General features: G+C 41.3%; 2 long non-coding RNA genes and 1 pseudogene across 10 annotated transcripts in view; 1 reads left to right on the top strand and 2 right to left on the bottom strand.

Annotated features, from left to right (window-relative positions):
- Window positions 1-26,094, top strand: part of LOC123620045 (uncharacterized) — a 137,744-nt gene that overhangs the window by 52,412 nt on the left and 59,238 nt on the right. For 7 of the 9 annotated variants that reach the window (XR_012504183.1, XR_012504193.1, XR_012504196.1 and 4 more), the window contains 5 exons: window positions 1,987-2,195; window positions 4,012-7,820; window positions 10,734-10,883; window positions 13,185-13,309; window positions 15,744-16,031. This is a non-coding gene — a long non-coding RNA (uncharacterized LOC123620045). The remainder of the gene's footprint in view (window positions 1-1,986; window positions 2,196-4,011; window positions 7,821-10,733; window positions 10,884-13,184; window positions 13,310-15,743; window positions 16,032-26,094) is intronic. The other 2 variants (XR_012504195.1, XR_012504197.1) reach the window with 2 other exon arrangements.
- LOC141576017 (cytochrome c oxidase subunit 6C-like) lies at window positions 3,357-4,152 on the bottom strand (annotated as a pseudogene).
- Window positions 13,268-26,094, bottom strand: part of LOC141576026 (uncharacterized) — a 29,299-nt gene continuing 16,472 nt past the window's right edge. The window contains exons 2-3 of the long non-coding RNA XR_012504209.1: window positions 14,845-14,930; window positions 13,268-13,410 (exon numbers count right to left, since the gene is read on the bottom strand). This is a non-coding gene — a long non-coding RNA (uncharacterized LOC141576026). The remainder of the gene's footprint in view (window positions 13,411-14,844; window positions 14,931-26,094) is intronic.

Raw genomic sequence — 26,094 nt, 5'->3', positions numbered from 1 at the left:
AGAACCAGGGAAGCTGATGCTGTAAATCCTACTTCGAAGATAGAATAAAATGAGACGAGATGTCCCAGCTTACACAGTCCATCAGGAAAAAGGGGGCCAATTCCTCCTTCCTCTGCCTTTTGTTCTATTCAGGCCTTCAGTGGATTGGATGATGCTTACCTACAAAAGGGAAGCTGATCCTCTATCCACTGGATTATTAAAATTCTCCTCTGCTGAGGTTACCCTTTGTGAGCTTTCTTATGGGACACAAATATTTTTATGTTTTTTTGCCTATTCAGAGAAATCTATTCACATATCCCTGTCCCAAATTTCTTTGTCACTAATTTTCCAGTCGTGTTTCTTCTAAGTCCCTGACCATCCAGTCAAACCATTGGCCACAGCTCATGAATTAGTATATAATTACATGTCTGGCTATTTCTCCTTCCAAGTAAAATGAACAACCAGGTGCATTGCCCAAAGTTCTGCCCATTGGGAGGATCTCCCTTCACCATGTCCTTCAAGGATGTCCCAGAGAGGGGTTGTAGTGCTGTAGATGTCTGGTTTGGGGTGGAGTCTGCATATCATGCAGAACCATCCATAAACTAGTCTTCTCCTCCTCTGTCTGCTGATCATAGGGAGCTCCCCATGAGGCCACAGGTGCAGGCTGGGAGGAAGAAGGCAGTGTAGCAGGAGTGGGGACCATGGGCACATGGGCCACTTCTTCACTTGACTTACTTGTGCCTTCAGGACTTGCTCGGACCCAATCACATACATACCCTTTCCATCTGATGATGGGGTTTTGCTTCACATGCCCAGCTTTATGATATGGTGGGTTAGGTTGCATGGTATCTTGGGGACCCATAGTTAAGCATTCAGTCTGTGCTAAGTAAGACCCAGTAGCAGACCAAGAGCTGTTTCTCAAAAGGAGGGTAATTATCTTCAGATGGTGGATTTGGGCTTTGCTCCAAAATCCTAAAGGTCTGTGCTGAGATTCACCTACAGGGGCCTGCCAAAGTTCCCAAAGAACATCTCTATCTGCCACTGCCACTTCAAGCACCACTTGGTTAAATTTACGATAATCCACCATCAATCTCCAAGATCCATCTGTCTTCTGCACAGGCTAAATAGGAGAGTTGAATGAAGATGTGGTAGGAATCTCCAACCCTGCATCTTTCAAGTCCTTGTGTGACACTAATCTCTGCAATCCCTCCAGGAATGGAGCACTGCTTTCCCATTACACATTTCTACCAATCCTTGTATTAGTTTACCTCCCCCTCCTCTGCATGAAGAAATGATGCAAATCTGAATAGAATGGGCAAGAAGAATTATGAAAACATTCTAAGGGGGAGACATGGGGTCAGAGCAGAAGAACAGACTATGACTGAAGCAATTAAACATAAAACCAAAGTGTAAGATGATTATCTCAAAGTAACACATTTGAACAGAAGTATGCTTTCTTCTGATGAGGTTACAAAAAGGAGAAATATATAAATTGTTTCACCATGTATTTTGGCACCGAAGTGAATAAAATAGTCAATATATTTCTCTTTTTGGTGACCTCCAACCTTCCAATTTTATCCATCTTTATAAGGAAAATATCTTTTGAAGCCAATTCAGTCTCTCATCTTCTCAACCATAGCATGTGGTCATTTTGTAAAGCATGAATCCACTCTCTGAGGCCAGGCTCTCTCTTGGTACTTTGTCAAGGGGCAGATACACACAGACTCTCCCACAGGTAAACTAACCCTAACTCTACAAAGATGCTCAGGACAAGGAAACTTTTGACTTTTTGGTGGCTGCAGCTGCCGTGGAATGGTACTGCTCAATTCTCCCTTCAAGAAAAGAGTGGAGTTGGGAAGTTCAAGAGTGGAGTTAGCTGACAGCTTCCAAAAGTGTGAGCTGTGAGAGCCTTCAGAATCTTTTTCCAGGCAATCCCCAGCTAATGACTAAGCACCACAAGAGGATTAGAGCCTGGATGTTTCTGTTAACATAGAACATCTCTTACAGATCATCTTCCCTCTGGAGCTCCCATTCCATCTGCATCCTGGTCTGAGGCTCTCCCTGCCTGAACCTGTATTTGGTGTCAGACCTCATCTCAATGTCTGCTTCCCTGAAGACCCAGCTAACTCAGTGGCCATACCTGGCCATGTGTAGGGATTGAAGAGGAGGAAACTGGTCTATATAGAGACAAGAAAAGAAGAGAGGAGGATGAGAAGGTACTGTTAGTTTTCTACCACCTGTTTCCACTTCCTTCCAAAGATCTGACTTCTTTTTCATCAATGAGTTCTAAGGAACCCTATTAACAAATTTCTTATCTTTTCTGGAGTTAACCTGGGCTTTAACTCTTTAGCCACAAGGATAAGTAGTTAATAGATTTTTGACATCTTCTTCAGAAAGAGGAGAATCAGGGCCACAAAACCACAATCCTGATCATAGCCCTTACATATCTCTACCAATACTCACCCCCAACCCACCCACTATCCACCATTAAGTCTGAAAGGGGTGGAAAATCACCGAGAAAATTCCCTCAAGACAAGGTGGAAGAAGGGACGTAGGGCAGGAGGTCATTAACACTAACTGAGATAACCCTCTTACAGTATGGTGGAAACGGGCATTTTCAGCTAAGTTAACCAAAAAAGAAAAAAGCTGTAAAGGTGTAACTTTGAAGTGGTTAAAAACAAACTATGGAAGAAATGTGTTCCACTGGCTCTGTAAGCAGCAGAGGGATAAACTACAGAATATATTTCTACGTTTGGTGACCTCTAACATTCAAACATATTTTAGCAACATACCTTAATTGAACACCTACTATGTGCCAGGTCTGGAAAAGGCACTGATTGTACAAGGGTAAAAGCCTCATGCCTTAAAATCTGACAGAAGGGCAGGAGGCAAATAATGAAAAAGAAGCCTAGAGATAAACACTCAGGGTAAAATTTCCTTGTCTTGGGTTGTACCATTTTTCAGTAAAGAAAGGCAGTAGCCAAGGACAAAAAATGTTTCCAGTTACCAAAGCACTGGAACAATAAGAAGATATACCATTTCTCAAAGAAGGACTGGAATTCTTTGAAAATTAGGCACATTTTGAAATGAGGAAAGGGACTACCTAACGCACTGAATGTAACTACCAAGATTTACCCAGAGAAGAGTGAAAAGGATCGGGCACCAAGGACAGCAGGAAATTACCAGTAGCTTCGTCTCCTCAGAGCACCAGTTCTAAGCCCAGCCTCTCTAAAGCCTGCCTGAGATGTGCACGTGGGCTGCTGGTGTGTCCTCTGGAACCTGAGCTCCCCGTGGACCTCTCTGGGCCAGTTCCCTCCAGCTTGACTCCCGGAGACACAATCTAGACACCATGGTCTGCCGCCTCTGTTTGAATTCCATCTCAGTTTCTTTTGACTAGTGAGGTCGTCAGCCACCAAAATGTCTCCCAAAGTTTTGTTTTGTTTTGTTGGTATTTGTTAGTTGTTTATTTATTAAGAGAAACTATTCCTTAACCCAGATATTCATAGTTCACAGTATCATAGTCCAGGAGTACAGGTAAGTGACAAACTTCCACAGAACTCAACTCAAAGAAATTCTTTACAGTCCAAAATCACTTTGCACTATTTAAGATACCAGCCTTCCTCATAATCTTTTATGGAATCATAATTTCTGTAGAAATCTGCATATCCCTTCCTTCTTGGCCCAGCCATAGCAAACTTAGAGAAAGCTGCAACCCCCAGAGTAACAATGAATGCTCCAACAGCGTGAAGTCACAGACGCTTGGCCAGAAGGCCACACGTCTGAGGTCTCATCAGAGAACTGGATGCCATGGTAGCTGCTCTCCGTGACAGCTCAACAACGTCCTTCCAGACTGATGGAGAAATGGACCTCCCGAAGAGCCTTGACTGCTGGTGTTCGCGCCCTTGGTTGTACCTGTCACATTAAATCCAGCTGCCTTATGTAAACAAGAGAACGTTGTGGATATGACAATGTGTAATTTCTGAGGCTAGGTTTGAGAGACAATGAGGCTTTCCCCTTACTCTCTCTCCTCAGTCGTTCCCTCTGAGGGAATCCAGCCACCATCCCACATTGGGAGGGACCGAGGCCTCCTTCCAATAGCCGGCACCATGTGAGTGAACCTTTCTTGAAGAGAATGCTGCAGCTCAGTGGAGTCTCCCGATCACTGCAGCCCTGATGGCATCTTACCTGCAACCCCACGGGAGAACCCGAGACAGAACTACCTGGATTCCTGACCCACAGAAACTAGGATGATAAGTGTTTATTGTTTTAAACCACTAAATGTTGAAATAATTTGTTACACAGCAATTGATGATTACAGGAGTCCAGGTTTTTTTTTTTAGTTTTGTATCATTACTTTCTTTCCTTCTGTCTATCCACCAAATATGCTATAACAATAGTGTTTTTTAGGACTCATTCTTCACACAGTAATGGAAAGATCTATTCCTTTCTGGGATCACACAAAGTGTTTTTCTATTCATGTTTGCCTCTGGAAGATGAAAGAGCCACATAGGCAAACAGCAGCTCCACAGAGGGACTCTTCAGGGACCAGAGAGGGAGGACAGCTGGAGCCCAGTGCCGTTCATCGCAGCCACCAGGAGAGAAATTAACAAGGCACCTCAGTCAAGGCCAATCTGCAGACAAAATGAGGTTCTGCTTAAGAAAATCATGCTTCCAGGTTACACTGCCCAGAAGGACCTGGCCTCAAAAATCAGGTTTGGTTTAAGAATTGGCAACTTAAATGAGGGGTGCAGAAGCAGGAGATGCACCGTATGGGCAGTCATCACTGGGGCAAAGCAAGAGGAAGTGGCTGTGTTCTATCCAGGCTTTCAAATTCTGCTGTCCACCTCTGCCTGGCCCTGCAGCTTTAGCCCAACCTGTCCCTACAGGCAACCCAGCAAGATTCCTCAGTTTCAGCCTTATCCGCTGGTCCTCGTGATACCCCAGATCAGGAAGATCTATGCTTGTTTCTGAGGCCCAGAGGGCCAGCATATCTTTCAGCTGCTTTTATCAGCTAAGTGGCAAGTCAGGGTCCTGCCCTTGTCTCCTGCATAGCCTCAGCCCTGGCCTCTCTGAGCTCTAACTAGGGCTTTACAAGCTATCGTGCAGGAGAAAGCCAGGAATTCTTTATTATTAGTTTTTGTTTTGTAATGGAGGTACTGGGGATTGAACCCAGGACATTGTGCATGCCAAGGGTGCACTCTACCACTCTGCTATACCCTCCCCATTGAAAGTCAGGAATTCTAAAAGCCCATCAGCCCAGTTGACCACATACATCTCAAGGACAGAGCTCTAGATCATACTAGACCTTGTAGAGGGACCTCTTCACCTTTTCTTCACTATTCTTCGTTTTGTCTGATTCTTTACTCAAACCTCTGTTCCCTTTGTTTGGTGCAACTCTGAAATAATAGTTATCTGCAAAGAATCTGACCTACAAGTTCACATATTACAATTAAACTTATGTGTACACACATACACTGGTCTACACACATGTACACACATATATATCTGTGTGTGTATATATGTATGGGGGTGTGTAAATGTACAGAGGAAAGAAGTTTAAAGAAGAAAATTAGTAAATACTCTGGGTCTTGATGTATCTCATCTGTAGAACGGGAATGAAACAGACCATGTCACAGGGGTTTGTTTTGAGAATTCATTGAGATGTCTACTAACAAAAGGCCTGGCACATATTGATGGCAGAGTAAATAAAACATTATCATTATTTAAATAAATCTAGCCACCTCTCCTTTCACATTCTGTGTCATGGGGAGGGATTTTTTTTTTTTTTTTTTTGTCCTGAGAGTGCTGGACAAACAAAGCCTACACAGCCTGCCCCTGACTACCTCTCCAGAATTATCTATTTAAAATGTAAGAGGTTCATATACATTGTCTCAGTAACAATAATATCTAATGCTCTGTGGCCCTCCCAACGTCCCTGGCACTGTTCTTGGGACTTCATATCAGCTCATTTAATCCTCACTCGAATCCTATGAAGACATTTTATGATGACCTTACTTTGAGGAAATGAGGAAACAAGGGCACAGAGAGGTTAAGTCAACTGCCCAACACACAGCTGAAAAGGGACAGAGTGGATTTTGGATCCTTACAGACAGGGTTGTCTGTGCTAGAAATAGTATGTGACTGTAAATACTCTGCTCTGGAGAAACACTTGCTCATGTTTACAAGGAAGCACAGACAACTATATTCATCACAGTACCAATATGTGCAAACTGGGAAATCAATAGGGAACTGATGACATTTGCCATGGCATGTTCATACTATGGAATACCATGTTGAATTGTTTGGTTTGGTTTGGTTTGGTTTTTAATATGAAGTCGTGGAACAGTGTTCCAGAGATACTGGGTGAAAATTTAAGTTGCGTAGTATATGCAGAATGACACCATTTATTTGAAATATGACAAAGCCCCACATTTTCAATAGACAGTTAACTGTGTAACTACAGATGTATAAAATGCAAAGGTGTTTTAAGGAACTGAAAATGGGAGCCAAGTTATAGCACATTTTGATATCTGCATGTTAAATTTTTTTACCAATGAAAATCCATTCGTCTGTTATCTGTTTATTTAAATGATTTATGAATATACTTCCTTTTTGTTTTTTTAGTGGGGGGGTAATTAGGTTTATTCATTTATTTATTTAAATGAAGGTGCTGGGGATTGAAGCCAGGACTTGATGCATGCTAAGCACGTGCTCTACCACTGAGCTATACACTCCGCCTTTATATTTCTATTTAATAATGTGAATTTGGCCTATCTTCTCACTTCTTTCTACATCTTTCAGTTTGTTTATCTTGGAAAAATGGATTCCGTTGTGCTGTGCTTCCATCTTTCATCCCTGGAAAAGTTTCTCTAATAATCAGCCTTGGAGAACTCGGTCCCTGTTCCCAAGCCTTCCTGATTCATTCCATGTATTTGCAGACTTAACTCTAACATCCTAACTTGTCTTTCTTCCCAAGTTAGAGACAAGAAACTCTCTAGGAAAAGGTGTAAACTTGAGGGTGAGGTGAGTATCTCTGATATCAAACCTCTTGAAAACCTGATTTAAAAAGTTAACTTACGTATATATTGGTGGACACGTACTAAGAATGCAATCAATGAAAAATGTGATTAAAAGGGACTAATTAAAGATGCTTTTGTAATAATACAATCAATAAAATGGGCATTTCCGTACCGTTTCTCCTTAGCACTTTCATGTCATTAAAAGGTATGAAAACAATGACTTTCCCATCCAGTGCTGTGAATCGCTGATGTCTGCTCCCACTTGGTTGGAGAGTGGGAACATCGGTGGATATCGGGCTTTATTTGCTTGATTTAAACACACATGAACATCCCAAACCCATAAGTGTCTGCCTGCAGGCTGTCTGTCCCTTCCATCCACCCTGGGGCCCTTTGAGGTGGTACTCAAGCTGTCCTCAGCTAACTCTGTCCCTTGATGGGACCCCGGAGGGTTTCCTGATCCTGTATCTCTTCACTATCACCCGCCTCTTTCCTATTCAGGGGAACCTTGTGTGTTTTGATTGCCCTTCTTTTGTTCTGTGGTTAAACTCCTTGGGCTGAAGTTGTATCAGCTACAGAGTTCTTTTTTCAGTCCCTTTCATTTCAACTTCTGGCTTTTCAACTCACTTTCTTCATTTTTTGTTTGTTTGTTTGTTTGTTTGTTTGTTTCATTTATTATCCAAATACTGATGTCAATGAAAAAAGTAATCAATAGTCAATCCAAAAAAGAAAAGGAACATTTTATTTGAGCCAACCTGAGGATTATAACCGGGAAGACTGTCTTTTGGAGAGCTCCGAGGACTCTTCTGAAGTGATAAAGGGGAGGTCAGTATATATGATTTGGACAAAGGGGTGCGTGCAATCAGGCTCACGTCTTGGTAGAAGGTTCCTGCCTTTGTGGGGAACAGATATCTTAGTTAATGGGCTTAGTACTTTTCTAAGTATGAGGAGGTGCAATGAACTGGATTCCTAACATTTTCTCTTGAAAAGCTCTGAGGGCCAGTTCTGCTAGTTTTCCTGGAGCACAAAGTGCCTCATCCTAATCTTCACCCCAAATTCCTTTCAGGGTGGACTGTAGATTAGCAACTGCAGTGGCTGATGACTTGATTCTTGTAGAACTAGATGGTAGGCAACATTCTTTATTCTATAGTCTTTTCCCTTTCAGTCTTAATTTTGACTGAGGCTTGGAAGGCATTTTGTGACTGATTTGTCCCATGGTTCTAGGATTGCTCATTCCCAGGTCAGGCAAAGATCTCGTTGATAGGCCACTCGATGGGCTACTATTGGACTAGGCCCTGTTAATAGGAGCCTATAGCCTCTGGACCTCCTGTCTTGCTAGTCTGTTATGGTCCAGGACATGGTTCCCTCTTGTTGCTTCTTCCCACATCTAGAGTTACACTATTACAATCATTGATCTCATAGAATGATATATTTAGTCAGTTGCCTAGCCATCATTATTTTTATCAAATGCTCAGTCACACATTTTAATGAAAGAACTGATAATCTTTTAAAGTAGTATTTAAGCTAAGAACTTCCATCAGGTGCGTTCCAGTATCTCCTCAGATTGTCTGACCTGTCTGTTCTGCACCAGTCTGTTCGTTATTTTTAAGGGAAGTGATATGTTGACATTGTACATAAAGTTCACCAAAGATATCTGCATGTGCAAGGTGAGTGGTGGGTCATCGTGACCCCTTACAGGACTGAGAAAGGCATATTATCTTCTAAAGAGTTACGTGGCTGGTGCCAGAAGGAGGAAATTTGATCTTTATGGTTGAACAGGTATTTCTGCTACTGGGGGGTCTGGTTAACGCATAATGCCGGTGCACAATGCACTCTAGAGGGGCTGGAAGAGGCCCAAATGGGTAAATAAAAATTTTATATTTAAAATTTCCTTGTCTTGCCTAAAAAAATGGATTTTTCATCACTAACAAATCAATTATTTTTATTCTTTCTTATTATGCTGTTTATTAATAGCATAAAACGATTAGAAGTGCCTGAGCCATCAACACTTAATGGGATGAATTGTTTTGAAAATGTCTAGGATTTTTCTTTACATCCTTAACTATGTCTCAGACTCCAAACTCCTTCAAATTAAACTTGCTTTAGGTCAACAGAGGGATCTTTGGCCAGTGAGTTGACAGACTTCATTAGCTTGAATTTGTTTTATTTAGTTAATGGTATTAACTATTTTGTTGTGAAATAAGATATGTATGTATGTATGTGTGTGTGTATATGTATATACATACATGTACACACACACACACACACACACACAGACACACACACTGGTCTCTGCTCCTGGTTCCTGACATAGCCCTCCTAAAACTCTTGTAAATTCCTAAGTGATGAGAGCACTGGAAGGATATTTTGTTCTGTTGAGGTGCTGGATGGGGCTGGTCACCAGAAAGTCCAAGCCATAATTAGAAGCTTGGAGTTTTAAGTACCCTCTCCACACACATACTTTCTCAGAGAGAGGAGAGGGGCTGAAAATGGAGTGAATAATAATAATCATGACTACATGAGGAAGCCTTCATAAAATTTCAGTGGTAAGGGGTTCTGGGAGTTTCTAGGTGGTGAACACGGCCACATACTGGGAGGGTGGTGCACCCCAACTCCACAGGGACAGAAGCACCAGTGCTCAGGACCCTCCCAGACCTTGCCCTGGCTGTTTATCTGTGCATCATTCATCACATCATTTAAGAAACTGTAAACATTTACTGTAAGTAAATGTTTCCCTGAGTTTTGTAAACTGCACTGGCAATTAATCAAATCCTGGGAACCTACTACTTGAAATTGGCATCTGAAGTAGAGAGGGAGCAATCTTGTGGGACTGAGCCCTTCACCAGTGGGATCTGATGCTGTCTCCAGGTAGAGAGTATTGGAATTGAGTTAAATTATAAAACACCCACATAGCGTTGCAGAATTGCTTGGTACGGGGGGAAAAAACCCACACATTTGGTGACTAGAAGTGTCAGAGGTGAAGTATTGTGAGTGTAGTAATCATGTGAGAGTAAAGGAAAAACTCAAGAGAGAAGACTGGGTTTTACTCACTCATCTGTTTTACTATACACTGTGAGATATATGAGGCATTTCAGACACTTTGAGGTAACAAGTTTTTATGCCTTGGATTTTGTTATATTAGAACTTGAAACATATTTTGAAATAGAAACATTGCTTCTAATTAATTGTGTGAAACAACTGAGTAAATGAATAACTTATTATAGAAGGTATTAGACTTATAAATAGCCTAGGTACCAAATGCTTGGTTATAAGCTCCTCCTACCTTAAGAATCAATAGAATGTCAGTAAAGTTGACATGTCAGGTTTCTTAGGCAGTTCAGGCTGCGATAACAGAATGCCACAGGCTGGATGGCTTAAACAATAAACACTTATTTCGCATAGTTCTGTAGGCTGGATAGTCTAGGATCAAGGTGACAGCAGATTCAGTGGTGAGGACCCACTTTTCACTGTGTCCTGTTCACTTTTCATGTTGGAAGGGGCAAGGGAACTCTCTGGGGTCTTTTGTAAGGGCACTAATCCCATTCATGAGAGCTCCACCCTTATGACCTAATCACATCCCAAAGGCCCACCCCCCCAAATATCATCACATTGTAGATTAGGTTTCAATGTACAAGTTTTGGGGACACAAACATTCCATCCATTTCATAAGGATCATTCATAAAGTACAGTAATCTCATATGTTTTAATCTAAGTAACATCACGGGTTGTGTTTTATAGAAGCAGTTGCTGAGAGAGTCTGGGGGCACAAGATGTTCATTGGGGATCAAGACCTGTGAAAGGAAGATAAAACAGGATTTGGCAGAGGGAGAAGTCAAACAATGATGCAGACTTGACAAAGCCTGGACCAACCCACTCAGGAGCTCTGGAGCAAGTATTTACTGTTAGGCTTGGACAAGAGGACAGGTCCTTTATACCCACCTTGCTCAGCCACTGGATGGGGTTCTCATGGAAGGGCAAGGAGGCTCTTTGCAGCTGAGGCAGATTCTTAAGAAGCAGACAGCTAGAGACAGTCTGCTATCACATTCCTTGCATCAGGGCAGCAGGTCCTGCCTTGAACAGTGGTCTGGGTGGTGCTTCTCCATGTCTATAACATGGCATTTTCAAAATTGTGTTCTAGAGAGCTAGCCTTCTGCAAGATGTACTGGTGGTATCCCAAATTTATTTGTCCATGAAGTGCCCACTCATAGTCCCCTATCATGGAAATCAGACCACACGTGAGAATATTAAGTCTCTGAGAGGTCATCTGCAGTACTCAGACCTATTTGACATTGTCTAACACATTGGTTACCACTCATTGAACTGTAGAACACTTTTTGGGGGGCACTAATGACATTTCTTGGAACACCAAAAGAACTATGCTGTCCAGCACAATGGACTAAGTGAGTATCTTGACCTTTTTTGGATAGAAACCTCAATTCTTCCTGATGATGGGAACAACTCCCTGGTTAGGAAGAAAGTCAAAGCTTTGCTTTATTTAGTCCCTAAACCTCTAAAGAGAAGTATGCTTATATTTTCTCCCATCTGAATAGCTTTTAAGTGGTAGTAAATTAAAACAAGTTAGCTAACAACCATTTTCTATAACTAATCATCATAATTATAGCTACTGCCTAAAACTCGAAGCACAGGAAGAAAGTCCCCATGAAAATAAGGCAGACACCCAGTAGAGCTGTCCAAACCCACACAAATGAGCCAGTTCCACACACGATCGTCACAGTCACTCAGCTACTCAGTGCTTTTAGCTAGAGGCTTAAAGGGAAGTTAATCACCATTAACTCATCTTGCTGGGAGTTGGTTTCTTTTCTGCCTCTGATCTGTAGTACTGAAAGTAGCAAAGAACAGGAGTCAACAGAAAGAGGGACAGATTTCATGACTTTCATTTGTTGAAGTTGCTAAAGACATGAGTTTTTGTTTGTTTGTTTGTTTTTATTGTAACCAGAATGTTCCAAGCCTCCTATACTCAAGCCTCATTTCTTTGCTGCCAAGTTTACCTTTCTTCCCACTTGGCTGGCTTATTGGCTGCCACCTACTGCTACAGATCTGGAGTCTTGATCAAACCCAGTACCCCTTGGGCTCTCCCAGAACAACCTTGGAGATGTGAGTGATGGTGGACAGCTTCCTTCTAAGGTTACCCTCTGCCCTTCCTATTGCTATTTGCTGCTTCTAGATAGTCCATGGAGGCTGCCCGCACTGCCAGAGCACTGCCTACTGCTGCAAATCCCTCCACTTCCTAAAGGGACGTGTGTGGCCTTCTGGCCCTTCCTTCTCCCCAGACACTGTACAAGGCACAGCCCAGAAACAGAGAAAACCTGTCTCCAGCTGTGTCACACTTGGCCCTCTAAAGTTAGAGATGCAGTGGTCTGTACCCCAAGTCTCAAATCACTAACATCACCAGCTCCTTCAACTGCCATTGAGTACCCCAAAACACAGCAATCAGAGCTAGTCCCTGAGGCTGGGCTGGGAGTCAGGGAAACGAAGAAGGTAGTAGTGTCACCTTATTAACCTCTTTCCCCAACAGAGAAACGTTCTCTTTCCCTTTCTTTCTCCATGCAAATCACTCATGTCATTTGAGGCTATGGGGCCAGCAGTAGCCCAAGCAAAAGCATAGTGGAAAAAACTGTACCCTGCCCAACTGGCTCAAAAAGAGTTTTTCCTACCATATGAATCAGCAATCCCTCTTCTGGGTGTACAGCCAAAGGAAATGAAAAGAGTACCTCAACTGCACTCCCATGTTCACTGCAGCATTATTCACAATAGCCCAGATACGGAATCATCCTAAGTGTCTGTCAATGGAGGAATGGGTAAAAAATTATAACATATTACATATACAATGGGCTATTATTCAGCCTTAGAAGAGGAGATCTTGTCATTTGCAACAACATGGATGAAACTGGAGGACATTACACTAGATGAAATTAGCCAAACACTGAAAGAAAAAAAACTGCATGACCTCATTTATATGTAGATTTCAGGTCCTCTCACCGCATGCACGCACATGCACGCACACACACACACACAATGGTAACTATGGGAGGAGATAGTAATATTAATTAGCTCGATGGTAGTAATCGTTTCACCGTGTATGTTAAATATATAATTTTATTTTATTTTTTTAAGAAAACAGAGTTTCTTCTCAATGGGAGGGAAAATCAAAGTTTTTTCTTTCCAAAGATTCAGAGTCGTTTCCAGTGTCACTGGGAGCAAGGGTGGATCTTCCATGGACATGTCAGCCCAACGTCTCAGTGATGCCCTCCTGCTGCTCCTGTCCGTGAGGCACGTCGGAAGTTCAGGGGATGGTGAGCTGCGTGCTTACTATGGACAGGGTGACAAGCCCACAAGTGGTGACCCCAACTTGACCCCTCATCTTGCTTCCCATCAAGGAAACCATGAGACGCAGCTGGTGGGAAAAGTGGGTGGGGAAAACACATTTCTTTTTAAAGCTTCAAAAGATTAACATGCTGCATATTTTTAAATTACACATTTGAACAGAGTATTTGTTTATGCTTCCTGGGAAGAAGACAGTAACTAATGTTGACCATGCCCGGCCCAGAACTCAGATATATACAGTTCCCTCGGTGCTAAAGGGCTCTGCTTCTCTGCCTGAGGGTGTTCTCTGGGCAAGGGGCACCTGCCTGCAGGGCCAGGGAAGGTACAGAGGAAGTAACACACTAAGATCCACTTTCAACCAAAGAGGGGCAGAAGTTTGTAGATAAATACCCCAACTTTCGCTTCTATCAGCAGGACAACTCTGAGGTGTGTTCTGCAGTTTCTCGGAGGGCCCCCAGGGGATTAGACCCCAATTGTCCAGAGCAGTACCCTGCTCATAAATGCAAGCTTTATTGGTTTGGTGGGGTTTTTTTGTTTTATTTTTGTTTTTTTTTTTCCTTTTCTGTCTCACTCTCTCACCACATTTCCTGGGGGTCCTCTCTCAAATAAATAACCTCCATCCAAATCCTCACTTTAGGGTCTGCTTTTGTGTGAGCCCAAAGACAGAAACCATGTACATAAATCTGGGATTTTCAGAGCGTTCATATGCAGTTCTGCAGACCTCCTGCAGTGTTGGCTGCTGAAAGGTTTTAATAGCATCAGCTGATTTACCAACATCTGCAAGAATTCCTCTGTCCTTCATGGCCCAGGAGGAAATGGTGAATTGGCTAGCTAAGAATAGCCTGCAGCTGAGAGTAGTAAGAAATGACAATAAGACCTCTCTCCAAAGAGAAGGAGGTGGTTTTAAAAAATGCACGAAGGCAGTTGAACCCTGGAGGGTCTGGCCAGGATGTTGCAGAAAAGTATGTTAAAGCTCAGCATTACATCAATCTGGATCCGGGTGAGAGACCAAGCAGCACTCGGAGGTTTGGAGAACTCAACTTTACAAGGCCAGCAGGCCCACAGAAGTTAACACTCCAATCTCTGGACCCCATTTGTAGGTTAACACAGGCTTTTATAGGCTGCCAGTTTACACTTTGCAACATCATGCAAATAAGGTATAACAAAAGTTGACTAATTAGGAACAAGCTTTGTAGAAATGGGCCAATTAGGAGGTAGAGAAATAACCAATCAGGAGTGAGGGAAACGGACCAATCAGGAGTAAGAGAAATAACCAATCAGGAGTGAGCTCCATGCAAATGAAGTACTACAAATGGACCAATCAGGAGTTAGCTCAGGGAACAAACAGAATTTTAGAGGTAAGTTCCACTTTCCTAGAAGTAAGCCATTTCAGAGGCAAAAAGTGAGATAAAACCACTGTGGGCCAGGGAACTGCATGGTGCTGGCAGGAGAGTAGTGGCCCTTCCTGGGAGTCCTGCTGGTCTTTTTTTATGGGGCTTCCCACCTCAAGGACAGAAGGAGACACGGCCATCTGCAAGTCCTTATGGATGAGTCCAGCTCAGCTGATGTCTCCAAGTTTATGGGCAGTTACTGAATGTCATTGGGAGATATGGAAAAAAGCAGAAAGCATGCATTAAAAAGTGAAAATTGCCTTTTGTAAACCTGCTGCAGCCGGCAGCAGAGGAGGGAGCAATAGAACGGGATCAGGCGAACCAGGCCGTGTGGGAGCATCTGGGAGAGGCTACTCACAGTCCCTGTGGGGTCTCACTGTCAAAGCAGACTGAATCCTCACTGTTCAGTGCAACCAAGAGAGGAGGCCCCTCTGGAATCAGAAGGCCATTGGGAGAACACCTAGTAGGGACAGTGAAGGATGGATGGGTGGGAGGAACACGGCTGAGAGGTAAGGCTGACTTGAGGCTCACCACCAGGGCTGTGTATTTTGTCTGAGTGGGTCTCAAGGAGGGGAGCAGGGAGGTCTTGAGAGAAGGACCTTTGACACTACAGGGACCGTGGGGGAGAGAGGGGACAGTCGTGGGTTCAGTTTGGCATTCGGTGCCCAGCCCAGGAAAACAAAGCCTGAAATCCATGGAGAGAGCAGCAGTCGGCCCATTTCTGACCCAATAAGGACCGAAGGCATGGCTTTCCATTTAGCATCTGGAAGCTCTGGCAGCCTGAGACTCAGGCCCTGGGCAGGGCAGCAGGGTCCAAGAGGTGACACATGACAAATGGGCACAAGGTGGCCCAGCTGACACAGGCTGACTTGTGAACAAGTGAGACACTGCCTATGCTTCCCTAGGAAGGTGTGGAGGAGGGGTTCTTTAGAGGGATGAAGTCTTCCCCTCGGGAACGGGGAATGAGCCAATGAATACTGGGTATAAATGCTAACAAAACCTGCTTCCATAGGCTGCTGGTACCGAAGTGCCGTATGAGAAAGGAGCGGCTTTGTTTCAGCGGTTCTGGCACGTTAGCATGAGGAGGAAGGCCTGATGGGAAAGAAATACGTACCGGTAACTCAAGGCTTTTTCTGGTGGAGCGTGAGCTGAGCAAGACCTGCGGAAAATCCCCTTAACTGGGCTGCTCCAAAGGCGCCAGACTTCCCAGGACTCTCTTAACAGAAGCTCCTCGGGAACTTCAGATATCCTGGCTCGAGCTGCCAGGCACGGAGCGTCCACTAACACTGAAGAGCGAAAGGTAAGGAACCCCATCGCTTGCTTCCCTGTGACTGCCGTAAACAAAAGTTCGTTTTCCTAAAACTTTGCTGCCAGTTTCTACCAAGCGCCCGGAAAATAGAGCTGACCTCCAAATGAAAAGTTTACCACAGCGCCATTTTTTTCTTCTTCTTTTTTTTTTTTTTTTTTTTTTTTTTTTTTTGTAAATCATGTCTTGCTTTGTGGTTTCCCATTTCTATTACACGGAGTTGGAGCTCTGAGAAAGAATGAAGTCTCAGGGCTACAGAGCATTTCATATTAATAGTAGCAGTTAACTTGTGAGTGCTTCCTGTGCTAGCCGTATACAAAACTCTTTGCAGATTTCTTATTTAATCTTCACAACAACCCTGTGATACAAGTGCTGTGACCAAGCGCATTGTCCAGGTGAGAAGACTGAGGCACAGGGAATTTAAATAACTTGCTTGTGGGTCGGGAGCTGGGATGTGAAGGGTGGAGCCTTAGAGTCCCAGCTCTTAACCATCGGGCTACACGGTCGGCTCTCCAAGCTCCCAACCACCTTGTGTGAGATTAGAGGACTGTGCCTGGAAGGTCTACGATCATGGGGAAAATTCCAGACAGTTGGCATGTGCAAATCATGGAAATTTTTGGAAATAAGGGAGAAGTAGAAGTTTAAAATGCACACACAAAACCACTTTTAATCTAGGAAAGGCTGGTTTGCAGTCTTTGAGAAAAGCCCTCGTCACACGCCTCTGTGGTGGCAGTTCCTGAACTAGCAGACGGCCCAGAGGAAGAAAAGCCCACCAGAGCAGATGCCTCGAGAACATATTACTTCCATTCTCAATATATTTAAATGTCACTTCCCTTGGTTTTGCCTTAAACAAAATGTATTTACACCTTAGAGTCTGGCACACGATATCAACTACTAAGAGTCATTAAAATCAGTGTAATATAAAACCAGTGATCAATGTAAACAACTCTTGACTCATATAGTACATCTGAAACTAATGTCCTAGGTAAATTATACCTCAAGTAAAACTGGTCATTTATTGTGACCAGTTAAGTGAGGGAAACCACCAAAAAAATGTGAAAATCCTGAAGACTGATATGGCCAGAAGTAGGAAGTGTGGTGAACAAAGTCTAAACTGAGTTTAAACCACTTTTTCTGCAATTCTCCTTTTTTGAATTTGACATAAAATAGTAAAAGGAATAAGAAATTAATAATAGATGTTTTGTGTGCATAAAAATCTAAATCATTATTATTAGCAGTAAAAGATACCTTCAGGGCAACAATATTGTTTTCTCAGAATTAAGTGCAAATTTGGAAATACTCCCTTCTTCCTACCATAGCAGCAGAGAAAAAGGAGAGTGACTTTCTGTCAGAAATGCTATAGCATATTTCTGAAAGAGAACCTTAACTTCCTCTGCTTTGGTTCTTTGATCTGAACTCCATTTCCCCTGTAACCATCCTCCATCTTCCCTCTGCCTTATGCACCGTCCTCCTGCCAAAAGGGAGCGATGAATTGGTAAAGATTAAAAGACTGCATTCTTCTTTCCATCTCATTCAAATTAACTAGTGAGCCAAGGAACTGTACAGTAAGTGATTTATAAAGAAAGAACTAGATCGAATTTAATAAAGAATCAGTTTATGACTTAAAAAATGAGAGATATTAATAGCACACTTAACCATAAATCTGAATCAGAATATTAATACCCAGCAAATACAGACAGGATCTGGATCAGTGAGAAAAGCCATAAAGTTTGTCTGATTATATTAATTTATGATACAGTTCTTCTTAAGTTTACTTTCTTAGAAGTATAGAGAATCTCAGATGGAATTTTAAAAGGCTATCCTGGAGGTTAGACTCTTAGCCAAGCTAAAAAATCTCTCCTGCAGATTTCACTGGCAGCACCTATAAATATGAGCAAATTCTTCCGTTCTTCAGGTCTCCCCAAAACCCCAAACTTCCTGGCCTGCCCAGAAGTGACCTTTCTTACTCTCTTGTAGGGCTAGACCCTGTAAGCTGGGTGCCAGACCAGTTTTGGGGGGAGGGCTATTTTAATTCCTTAAAATTATCTGGTCATATCTGATTAAATGATCATCTCTCCCAAATGCGACATTCTAGGCAAGGCCTTGATTGCATAATTAATTTTTCCAGTATGGTCTGGTAAAAGGAGGACAGGTCCTTGTTGAACCTTTGCAAATAACTCTATTGCTGTGAAAAGTAAGAATGCTCTATTTTCTGAATTCAAGCAGTAGGGGGTGGGAAGTTCAGTGAAAAAAATCATTTAAAAATGTTTTATTTCATTTTATAAAACAAAGTCTACTAAATTGTTATGAGATACAGCTAGCTTAAGAAGAAAGCTTTTATATGCAGAAAGTACAGTATTAAAACAGTTATTAATGATATTCTAAACATATAACTACAGTCATGCCTCAGAAGTTCATGCATCCCAGGTAAATAATTCTTATTCTCTTGTATCTTGAGTTAGCAGTTTTACAAAGCCATTGGCTTCTCAACTGAAGAGTTCTGGAAATGCCAACCCAGTCTTCACTATTAGACTAAAACTTGTTTAAGCAATGCCAACAGAAGCCTATACCCAAAAGTCTATTCTTTGAAGTGTCATTAACTTAAAGTACCTGGGACAGTTCTTTCCTTTGGGGTTCTGAGACAGTCATTGTTTGAAGACAAGCTAATCTGTAGCTGATGGCAGAACCTTCAAGAAGGCATTAAAGAAAAACACAACCTTTTCGTAGTCGATAAAGACTACCAATAGCTGTGGTAAATGTATTACTGATGGTTTTCAAAGTGAACCATCTGATGAGCATTTATAACAAGAACATTGCAACTGATGAGTAAATTGGTTGTTTCTGTGGCATGTAAAAAAAAAGATGATAAAGTCCTTTCAAAAACATTTTAGATAAAATGTCTATAAGGATAATATTAGCCAATTTTCAAAGTCAGTGCCTGTTTCATCTGATTCACAAAAATGGATGAACATCATTTTTCATATTATAATCTTGAGATATAATGTACATAATATAGCAAGGACATACCAAGCATTTTCTAACTCTACTGAGACTATATCCAAAGTATCAAGTAAAGAGAGTCAGCAAGTCTGGAGTAAGTCCTAGACATCTGTATCTCAATAAAACTTCTTAGGTAAGTCTGATATGCATCCCCAATTAAAACCCACTGGCCAAGAAGATACTAATTTTAAGTTGAAGAAGTAAGGTTGTGGCCAAGTTTTAAATAATAAATGAAATTATGACTGTTAACCTTATAGTGCTGTCAACTAACATTATCAGGCAAGGAACCACTACAATTCTGATAAATACAGGAAAACTCAATAGAACTATTTCATATTATTTCAGTGTTTTCCCTAAGGTACAAACATATTAATGAAAATGAGGGCACTGACATATCTCCAGAGACTTGCCATGAAGTACAACATTTCTAAAGAATTATATTTCAAAAATAAAAAAAGTATATATTGGTAACATTGTACCTATTCAAATTTAACAGATTTAACCTACAGTTAAAAAGAAAAGCATAATCCTTTCACTTTAGAAGATGAAGGAATAATAAAATTTAAAAACCCATTACTCTGAAATTTCTCATTATCTGTTTAACAATAAAAACAAAATAATCCAATGTATGTTTTGTTAAATATGTTGGAAAATGTATACAAACTTTCAACACATAAAGTGAGCTCTTGCATTAGAGACAGATGTGGAATTGCCACTAGAGGGAGCCATAGACAGATTGCAGAACGAACCCCCAGAACCTCTTTCTTGATAGGGAGTATAACTTACTTTCTTGATAGGGATTATGACTGCATTTGCCTTTTAAAATCTTAAACTATTAGTAACAAAGGTGAGAACGTACATCTCTTTGAGACTTGGTAAATATACGCTCTCACATCGCGTTGCCACGCTAGCTTCATGGTTATCATATAGGGGATTCCTGCCCTGGGTGGAAGTGCTGAAGGTCGGGAGGGAAGGCTACTCTTGTCCATTGTTAAACCAGACCCTTCACTTTAGGCTCATTTACTTCATTAGCTTTTCAAATATGTTATTATACAACATGAAATTAAAGAATAAACACAGAAGTGTACTCCTCCCAAAGTTTAATAAGGAGATACAGATATTTGCTTCAGATATTTTCAAGAAACCAAAAACAGTACAGGTAGAGCGAAGCCCTTTTGAACCTTCTCCTGATTCCATTTGCTTCCCTGCCTCCTGGTATTTAACAATTCCAGAATAAACCACTCCTCTGAAACTGATATGTGTCCATCCCACCCTATATTTAATACTGGTATTACATATAAGGAAGTATGATTTATGTTCTATTGTGGTGTTCCAAGGGGCCTTCTTTCCCTCCACTTTTGTTCTTTTCTTTATTCCTGCTACTGGGTTAGAAAGTATGTTTTTCCCTATCGTTTCAGTGTTGTATTTTCAGCCCAGTAAACATGCTGCATTTGAGGACCTTAGAATCTTAGATCATATCCTCCCAACTCCAATTCTTTATGTCATCGATCATATTGTTCTTTACTTTAACCATCATTGCCAATCATCCATTAATATTTGATCCCATATTTCTGAGCATTGGTAGTGGGAAGAGCATGTCTGTATTAATTCAGATTATCATGCTGCTGGGAGTTCCCCAAAAACCTTCTAATTGGTGTTCCTTCCATTCAGTTAATCTCCATTATCAGATTAAAATTTTTATTGAGGTATAATTGATTTATAATCTATTAGTTTGAGGTGTACAGTGTAGTGATTCTATTTTTTTATTGCTATGCTCCATTTAAAGTTACTACAAAATATGGCTATATTCCTTGTGCTGTACAATATATCCTTGAAGCTTATTTACATAGTAGTTTGTACCCCTTAATGCCCTACCCCTATGTTGCCCCTCTCTGCACCCATCTCCCCGCTGGTAACCACTAGTTCTCTATATCTGAGTCTGCGTCTTTCTTGTTATATTCACTAATGTGTTGTATTTTTTAGGTTCCACTTATAAGTGATAACATACAATATTTGTCCTTCTCTGTATAACATTTTATTTAGCATAATACCCTCCAGGTCCATCCATGTTGCTGCAAATGGCAAAATTATATTGTTTTTTATGGCTGAGTAGTATTCCATTATGTATATATACCATATCTTCTTTATCTATTTAGCTGTTGATGTATTCTTAGGTTACTTTTATATCTTGGGTATTGTAAATAATGCTCCTATGAATTTTGGGGTGCATGTATCTTTCCAAATAAGTGTTCTCATTTTCCTCTGATATACACCCAGAAGTGGAATTGCTGGGTCATATGGTAGTTTTATTTTTAGTTTTGTTTTTTTTTTTGGAAACCTCCATATTGTTTTCCACAGTGGCTGCACCGATTTACATTCCTACCAACAGTGTGCAACGGTTCCCTTTTCCTCACACCCTCGCCAGCATTTGTTACTTGTGGTCTTATTGATGATAGCCATTCTTGCAGGTGTTAGGTGGTATCTTGTGGTTTTGATTTACATTTTTCTAATAACTGGCAATGGTGAGCATCTTTTTATGTACCTAGTGGCTCTCTGTATGTCTTCTTTGGAAAAATGTCTCTTCAGGTCTTCTGCCCATGGTTTAATTAGGGTGTTGTGCTTTTGATATTGAGCTGTATGGGTTATTTATATGTTTTGGATATTAACCCCCTATGATTGTATCATTTGCAGATATTTTCTCCCATCAGTAGGATGTCTGTTCATTTTGTTGATGGTTTCCTTTGCTGTGCAGAAAGAAGCTTTTAAGTTTAATTAGGTCTATTTTATTTTTCCTTTTGCTTCCTTTGCCTTGGGAGACAGATCCAAAAAGTGTTGCTGTGATTTATGTCAAAGTGTGTTCTGCCTATATTTTTTTCTAGGAATTTTATGGTTTCTGGTCGTACATTTAGGTCTTTAAAATCCATTTTGAGTTTATTTTTGTATATGGTATAAGAAAATGTTGTAATTGCATTCTTTTACATGTAGCTGTCTGGTTTTCCCAAGACCACTTATTGAAGAGACTGTCTTTTCTCCACTGTATGTTCTCGCCTCCTCTGTTGTATATTAATTGACTGTAAATATGAGAGTTTATTTCTGGGCTCACTATTCTGTTCCATTGACTCGTGTCTGTTTTTGTGCCAGTACCATGCTATTTTGATTACTATAGCTTTGTAATATAGTCTGAAGTCAGGAAGCATCATACGTGCATCTCTGTTTTTCTTTCTCAAGATTGTTTTGGCTTCCATACAAATTTTAAAATTACTCTATTTCTGTGAAACATGGCTTTGGTAATTTGATAGGGATTGCATCAAATCTGTAGATTACCTTGGGTAGTCTGGTCATGTTAACAGTATTCTGCCAGTTCATGAACATGATATATCTTTCCTTTTGTTTGTGTTGTCTTTAGTTTCTTTCATCAGTGTCTTATACTTTTCCAAGTACAGGTCTTTTATCTGCTTAATTACATTTATTTTTAGGTATTTTTTTAAATGCATTTGTAAATGGGATTGTTTCCTTAATTTCTCTTTCTGATAGTTCATTGTTAGTGTATAGAAATGCAACAGATTTCTGTATATTAATTTTGTATCCAGCTACTTTACCAAATTCATTGGTGAGCTCTAGTAGCTTTTTGGCAGTATCGTGAGGATTTTCTATGTATAGGATTGTGTCACCTGCAAACAGTGACGGTATTACTTCTTTTCCAATTTGGATTTGTTTTATTTGTTTTTCTTCTCTGATTATGGTGGCTAGGACCTCAGAAACTCTGTTGAATAAAAGTGGCAAGAAGGGGCATCCTTGTCTTGTTCCTGATCTTAGGGGAAATTCTTTTCACCATTGAGTATGATGTTAGCTGTGGTTTATCATATATGGCCTTATATGTTGAGGTATGTTCCTATCTTCCCTCTACAGCCATCTTCTGGAAAATTTTTATCATAAATAGATGTTGAATTTTCTCAAGTTTTTTCTGCATCTCTTGAAATGATCATATAATTTTTTATTCTTCAATTTGTTAATATGGTATACCACATCGATTTGTGGATATTGAACCATCCTTGCTTCTCTGCAATAAATCCCAATCATATCATGGTGTATGATCCTTTTAAATGTACTGTTGGATTTGGTATGCTAATGTTTTGTTGAGGATTTTTGCATCTATGTTTATCAGTGATATTGGCCTATAATTTTCTTTCTTTTTTTTTTTTTTTTTTGTCATATCTTTGTCTGGTTTTGATATGAGGGTGGTTCTGGCCTTGTTGAATTAGTTTGGAAGCATCCCTTCCTCTGCAATTTTTTGGAATATTTTGAGAAGGATTGGTGTTAACTCATCCCTAAACATTTGCTGGAATTCACCAGTGAAGCCATCTGGTCCTGGACTTTTGTTTCTTGGGAATTATTATTATTATTATTATTATTATTATTATTATTATTATTATTATTATTATTATTATTATTATTATATTCAATTTCATTACTGGTAATTGGTCTGTTCATATTTTCTGTGTCTTCCTATTTCAGTCTTGGGAGATTGTATACTTTAGGAATTTTTCCATTTCTTCTGGGTTGTCCATTTTATTGGCATAAAATTGTTTGTTCATAGTAACCTCTTACGATCCTTTGTATTTCTGTGGTGTTAGAACTTCTCCTTATTCACTTCTGATTTTATTAATGTGGGCCCTTTCTCTCTTTTTCTTGATGAGTCTGGCTAAAGGTTTATCCAGTTATCTTTTCAAAGAACCAGTTTTTAATTTCATTGATCTTTTTTTCCCCTCTTTGGTCTCTATTTCCTTTACTCCTACTGTGATCTTTATGGTTTCTTTCCTTCTACTATTTTTGGGGTTGTTGTTGTTGTTGTCGTCATCCTCCTCCTCATCCTCCTCCTTGTGTAAGGTTAGATTGTTTGAGATTTTTCTTGTTACTTGATGTAGGCTTGTATTGCTGTTTACTTCCCTGACAGAACTGACTTGTGGCATCCCATAGATTTTTGATTGTTGTATTTTCATTTTCCTTTGACTTCAGGTATTTTTTTTATTTCTTCAGTGATCCATCAGTTGTTTAGTAGCATATTATTTAGCCTCCACCAGTTTGTAGTTTTGGCAGTTTTTTCCTTGTAGTTGGTTTCTAGTCTTATAGCGTTGTGGTTGGAAAAGCTGCTTGATGTGATTTCAACTTTCTTAAGTTTACTGAGACTTGTTTTGTGGCCTAGCATGTGATCTGCCCTGAAGAATGTTCCATGTGCCCTTGAAAAGAATGTGTATTCTGCTCCCTTTGGTTGGAATGTTCTTTCGTTCTTTCTCTTTCTTTCTCCTTCCTTCCTTTCTTTCTTTCTTTCCTTCCTTCCTTCCTTCTTTCCTTCTTTCTTTCCTTCTTTCCTTCCTTTCTTCCTTTCTATTCATTTGGTCTTATGTATCATTTAAGGCCAGTGTTTCCTTATTGGTATTCCATCTGGATGACCTGTTCATTGATGTAAGTGGGGTATTAAAGTCCCTTACTATTATTGTGTTACTGTCAGTTTCTCCCTTTGTGTTTGTTAATACTGGCTTTATGTATGTAGGTGTTCCTATGTTGGGTGTATATATATTTACAATCATTATATCTTTTTCTTGAATTGATCCCTTGATCATTATATAATGTTCTTCTTTGTCTCTTTTTACAGTGTTTGTTTTAAAGTCTATTTTGTCTGATATAAATATCAGTGCTGCCTTGGCTTTCTTTTGTTTTCTATTTGCATGGAATACCTTTAAGTCTTTGAAGTCAGTAATTCTAAAAAGCCACTCTGCTCAGTGCCTTTGGCCTGCTGGTATGTTGTCTGGGTCCTGACAAGGCAGGCTGTAGGGCTGTGGTGGTCTTGGGGACAGTGTCAACCTGCTGAAGGGTCTAGGAGATCCTGGGGCTGGTGTCCATGTAGCAGTGGTTGAAGCCAAGTCCTGGGCTGTGCCAGCTCACTGGCAGTGCCAGGACCTAGAGTCCGGCTGGGAGGCCAAGGCATCCCAAAGCTGATATTAGTGGGACCAGTTAATCACACAGCCTACTGTGTCTTGAAGCTTATGTCAGCCCACTGGTGAGTGGGGCTAGATATGGGGGTGACTGGCTGGGGGCCCAAGGTGTTTTAGAGCTGGTATTGGCCTACTGCTGGGTGGGGCCAGGGCCCAGTGGATCCCAGGGCTGGTGCTGGCCTGCTGGTGGTGGGCTGGGTCCTGCCATGGCAGGCTGTGGGCTGCAGTGGTTCTGGGGCTGGTGTCCACCTGCTGGTGGGTGTGGTTGGGGCTTAGGTCCTAGGGCTGGTGCCTGTCCACTGGTTGGTAGAGCTGGGTCCTAGGGTCTCTAGTTGCAGGGCCCTGGCAGTCCTGGGTCTATGGCCTGCACACTGGTGTGTAGGCTGAGTCCTGGGCCCTCTGGTGGCCATAGCCATGCCCAGGGATGGCCGTGGGCTAAGGGGGTCTTAAAGCAGCCTGTCTGCTGGTGGGTGGGGCTGTGTCCCTGCTTGGCTGGTTGCTTGGGCTAAGGTATCCCAGTGCTGGTGCCTACAGGTTGGTGGGTGGGGGTGGGGCTGGATCCTGAGGCTAATAAGTTAGAGGTAGGATTGAAAATGGCACCTGCCAGCACCAGTGTCCATGTGGCAGAATGAGCTCCCCAAAGTGGCTGCTGCCAATGTGTATGTCCCCAGGGTGAGCTCTGGTTGTCTCCTGCCTCTTCAGGAAACTCCAGGATCAGCAGGCGGGTCTGACCCAGGGTCCTTTCAAATTACTGCTTCTGTCCTGGGTCCCAGAGTGTGTGAGATTTTGTGTGCATCCTTTAAGAGTGGAGTCTCCATTTCATACATCCCTCTGGGAATCTCGAAATTACTTTTAAGAAAGTCCTCCTGGCCTTCAAAGTCAAATGTAGGGGCACATCTTCCTGGTGATTCCTGGGCTGGGGAGCCTGATGTGGAGCTCAGGCCACTACTCCTTGGGGAGAATCTCTGTAATTATAATTATTCTCCCCTTCATGTGTTTCCCACCTAGGGGCATGGGTCTTGATTATACTATGAATTTGCCCCTCCTACCTGTCTCATTGTGGT

Source organism: Camelus bactrianus, chromosome 3 (genome assembly GCF_048773025.1).
Source record: "Camelus bactrianus isolate YW-2024 breed Bactrian camel chromosome 3, ASM4877302v1, whole genome shotgun sequence".
In the NCBI taxonomy this organism is placed as follows: Eukaryota; Metazoa; Chordata; class Mammalia; order Artiodactyla; family Camelidae; genus Camelus; species Camelus bactrianus.
The sequence above is the reverse complement of the archived record's forward strand: the minus strand, read 5'-3'. Positions and strand labels throughout refer to the sequence as shown.